Source organism: Aotus nancymaae, unplaced genomic scaffold (assembly GCF_030222135.1).
Source record: "Aotus nancymaae isolate 86718 unplaced genomic scaffold, 86718_ANA_hifiasm-v0.15.2.pri h1tg000016l, whole genome shotgun sequence".
NCBI lineage: Eukaryota > Metazoa > Chordata > Mammalia > Primates > Aotidae > Aotus > Aotus nancymaae.
In genome coordinates this window covers 69817137-69821844 of record NW_026988428.1, presented here as the reverse complement: position 1 = coordinate 69821844, position 4708 = coordinate 69817137, and positions in this window count along the sequence as shown.

The window sequence follows — 4708 nt, the reverse complement described above, 5'->3', positions numbered from 1 at the left end:
TGGCTCATTTTTGCATTTTTAGTAGAGATGGGGTTTCACCACATTGATCAGGCTGGTCTTGAACTCCTGAGCTCCAGTGATCCACCCGCCTCAGCCTCCCAAAGTGCTGGGATTACAGGCATGAGTCACTGTGCCCGGCCTATTTTTTCTTTTTTTCTTTTTTTTAAATAGGTCTCCCTTTTGCCCAGGCTCAGTGCAGTGATGCAATCACAGCTCACTGCAGCTTTGACTCCCTGGGCTCAAGAGATCCTCCCAACTCAGCCTCCAGAGTAGCTGGGACTACAGGCACACCGCATCATGCCCAGCTAATTTTTTTTTTTTTTTTGACAGCGTATAGTTCTTGTCACTCAGGATGGAGCGCAATGGCGCAATCTAATTTTTGTATTTTTAGTAGAGATGGGGTTTCACCATATCGATAGGCTGGTCTTGAACTCCTGACCTCAGGTGATCTGCCTGCCTCGGCCTCCCAAAGTGTTGGGATTACAGGCGTGAGCCACTGCGCCCAGCCACACTACACCAATGTGAGAGGCAAAGTAAGAGTGAATGGTCTCAGTGATGATCAAGAAAAAGCAATGCCTTTGTGAATGTCTAGGGTCCTTTGGCTAGAAGAAAGGATCAGCCATATCCTGTCTACCCACAAGACATGCATATTCCATAGGATCTTCAGTCTCCTGTTTCACTCTTAGAAGTTCCTCAGACATAAAATGATTTGTATTTTTTTAGGTGAAATTCACATTTTTAGGTGAAATGAAGTTAACCATGTTAAACTCAACCGTTTGGTGGCATTTAGTCTTTACAGTGTTACCTAGTTCCAAAATGTCTTCCTCATTCTTTGTGTTTTAAGCCTCTTTCCTAATGTTTAAGTGACAGAGTAACAGTGAACTTCTCATCCATCAGTAGTCTCGAGCAGACCACCCTGACAAGTTAGTTTTAGGATCAAAGCTTCCCAGAGTTGGTGGTGCTTTTTAATAGGGCCAAACGTGACTAAGGGAGTGAGACTAAGTGGAGCTTTGAATAACAGCATTTCACTCAGCGCAGAGCGGCCCCACACTACTCTGCTCAGTTTCTAGGTCAAGAAACGTAACTTTTCCAATATTTTAATATGCTAAAGTGTACCATGAATGAGAGAGGGGAGGGGGAAAAGGTGATATAAGCCAAACCAAGCCCATTAAGAAGCCCTGGGCCCTGCCCCCAGGGTGGTGAGCCTCTGGGCCTCATGTTTTGAAATATCTTTGGAGACTCTCTTACCTGGGCACCCTGGGCAAACAACTTGGATAAGACCACTCTGTCTACTGTTGGAGGATGAAGCAGACAAAATCTTCCTAGAAATGCTTCCCAGTTAATCCCCTCATCTCCTCCTACAGAGATTTCTATTGTTTGTAAAGAATATGCCACCCACACAACTGTATCCGTGTCACCTAACTAGGAAGATAACCCAACTAGACAGTTCTTGGAAGTAAGACAAAAAGCAGCTGAAAGAGTGCTTCGCTTAGACAAGAATTTAGATGGTGCCCAAAGAGACCTAGCAACCATCCAACTAGAAAGGGGCCAAAAACAGGAGTGCTCTTTGTGGAGCCAGGGATCTGTCCATATGGTTCTGCAATGCCTAGTCATACAAAACACTCACTGCACTTAAAGTAACTGATGCAAGGTGAGGAGAGGCACAGGCATGGAAGGACTTATCCCTATTTCTTGGATATCTGTCTTTCCTCTCTTTCTAACTTTATTTGGCGCTCTTGACAAAAGCCAAAAAGCATGGTATAGAAGTTGTGATCATAATTACATGATTTTCGTGGCAAACATACTCGACAATTAAAAACAGACACCCCCTGTCACAGAAATATCCAGACCAAGATACCCAAATGATGAGGAAGATAAAACTAAGGCCATTGGGGAATGCTGGGTCAGGGGCTGATCTCAGATAACTGGTTAGGCCAATGCACTTGACGACAGAAGCTAGGTCATCTCATCTCTTGTTCTGAGTTATTTAGTAATACATTTCTTTTAAAACCACTTAACAGGGCTGGGCATGGTGGCTCACACCTGTAATCCCAGCACTTTGGCAGGCCAAGGCGGGCAGATCACAAGGTCAAAAGATCAAGACCATCCTGGCCAACATGGTGAAACCCTGTCTCTACTAAATCTGTCTACTAAACCCTGTCTCTACTAAAAAATATGTATAAATTAGCTGGGTGTGGTGGCACCCACCTGTAGTCCTAGCTACATGGGAGGCTGAGACAGGAGAATTGCTTGTACCCGGCAGGCGGAGGTTGCAGTGAGCTGAGATTGTGCCACTGCACTCCAGCCTCGGGAACAAGAGCTAAACTCCATCTCAAAAAAAAAAAAAAAAAAAAAAACACTTTAGAGGTAAACTTTTTTTTTTTTTTTTTGAGACAGAGTCTGTCACCCAACCTGGAGTGCAGTGGCACCATCTTGACTCACCGCAACTTCTGCCTCCTGGGCTGAGGAGATCTTCCCACCTCAGCCTCCTGAGTAACTGAGATCACAGGCGTGCACCACCATGCCCAGCTAATTTTTGTATTTTTGGTGGCGTCACGGTTTCGCCATATTGTCCAGGCTGGTCTTGAACTCCTGAGCTCAAGAGATCTGCCTGTCTCAGCCTCCAAAAGTGCTGGAATTATGGGCATGAGCCTCCACAGCCACCCTAGAGGTGAACATTTTGATACTGGTTTTGGTTTTCCCACCCCTTAAAACCTAATATGAAGCTTAGGGTTTGAACTAGGACGAGAGACTAGAGATGGGGTAGAACACAGGATGAGGGAACATGCAACTGCTTTGTAGATGAGAAAATTTATTCAACGCACCAGAAACAGGAATACCTGTGGGACCCGGTGCATTTTTGTGTGTGTGTGTGTGTGTGTGTGTGTGTGTGTGTGTGACTGAGTCTTGCGCTGGTGCCAGGCTAGAGCGTGGCGATGCGATCTTGGCTCACTCCGCCTCCTAGGTTCAAGCGGTTCTTGTGCCTCAGCCTCCCAAGTAGCTGGGATTACAGGCACAAGCCACCACACCCAGCTAATTTTTTTTGTATTTTTAGTAGAGATGGGGTTTCTCCATGTTGGCCAGAATGGTCTCAATCTCCTCACCTCGTGATCCGCCTGCCTTGGCCTTCCAAAGTGCTGGGATTACTGGCATGAGCCACCAAGCCCAGCCAGACCCAATGCCTTTTAATGGACCTGGCCATCCCCACAGTACCCAACCATAAATATGAGCTTGTAACAGAGTTCAGCCTCAGAATATATCTGCAGTCTCCAGTATTTATCTAGACTTCCTCCAGTTTACTGTTCTGATCTGATGTTCTTTCTTACTTTATCTGGCTGTCAGATCCATTGGGACATCTAGGAAAAAATCTGCCACCACCTTACCCAGAATAAAAGGTCCTGCCCTCCAGCCTCCTCGCACTATGTACAGACATAGAAAGTAGGAACAGGCCAGGCATGGTGGCTCACACCTGTAATCCCACCTACTCAGGTGGGTGAGGCACAAGAATCTCTTGAGCCTCAGGGGTGGAGGTTGCAGTGAGCCCAGATAGCACCGCTGTACTCCAGCCTGGGTGACACAGCAGGACTTTCAAAAAACGAAAAAGAAAAAGGAACAGCCCCTGGTCCAAAATCCCAGATAAGGTAGATATCACTATTTTTTTGAAACATCAAATATGAGTTAGCCTGGGTTTATAGATATAAATCTAAAAATGTATTGAACACCTGTACAATTTCATAAATAATACTCATATTGCCCTGATTGATGAGGCACCCCAAAAGAAAGGCAGGACTGGATTCAACATGGAAAGACAGTATCCCAAGAAGCTAGCCATGAGAGTGATGGTTCCATCTGTGCTACAAGAGTAAGGCCACTGAGGGCAAGATGCAAGAGCTTTGTGCTGGGGGCAGCCACAAAACAGAGCAGATCCAGAATCCAGGCAACCTTCACTTCCAGCCTGAAGACTTTCCTAGGAACTATGGTAGTAAATGATGGAAAGGCCCTGGGGTTTGGGATCAAACAATTCTTGTTTGAGCACGTACCCCGCCCACAACCCTTCTGCCATTTTACTTAATCTTGCTGAACCTGTTTTCCTTTACCAAAAAAAAAAAAAAAAAAAAATACAAGCTGACATAGTGGCTGAACTAATTATGTGAAATATGTGAAATGTGCTTTGCAGCAGGTAGCTTTTAAACTATTGACCAGAAAGCACATACACTGTAAAAAAACAAATAAATAAATACAATTTGTTTTTACATTATAAGCCAGTATACACATATAAGTATCTACAATTGAAACAGGGGTTTCATAAAAACGATACTTACTACTTGGGAGTCACTTGGAATATTCTATTGTATTTAATTTTTTATATGCTGATTGCAACTCACTACATTGTTTTCACTCCTAATGGGTAGTATTTAAAAACTACTCTTCGAAACCATGCAGTTATCAGTTATTACAAAGATTAGTACGATTCTCAGGAATGATCTGATGGCTAGAAATCTTCATTGCCAGGGAACAAAGAGGGTCAAGGTTATTAGGTCAAGCCCTAGGTAGCCCTGTTGCCAAGGGAACAGATCGGCCACGTCAGGGTTGGTTTACCCCTGGGCTGCAGCCCTGTGGAGAAAAGGAGTGGCTCGTGGACCTGTCACTCACATTCAGAGGTGGTAAGCCCGCCTCCAAGTCCGGAAGACCCGGAGGAAGACAGAGA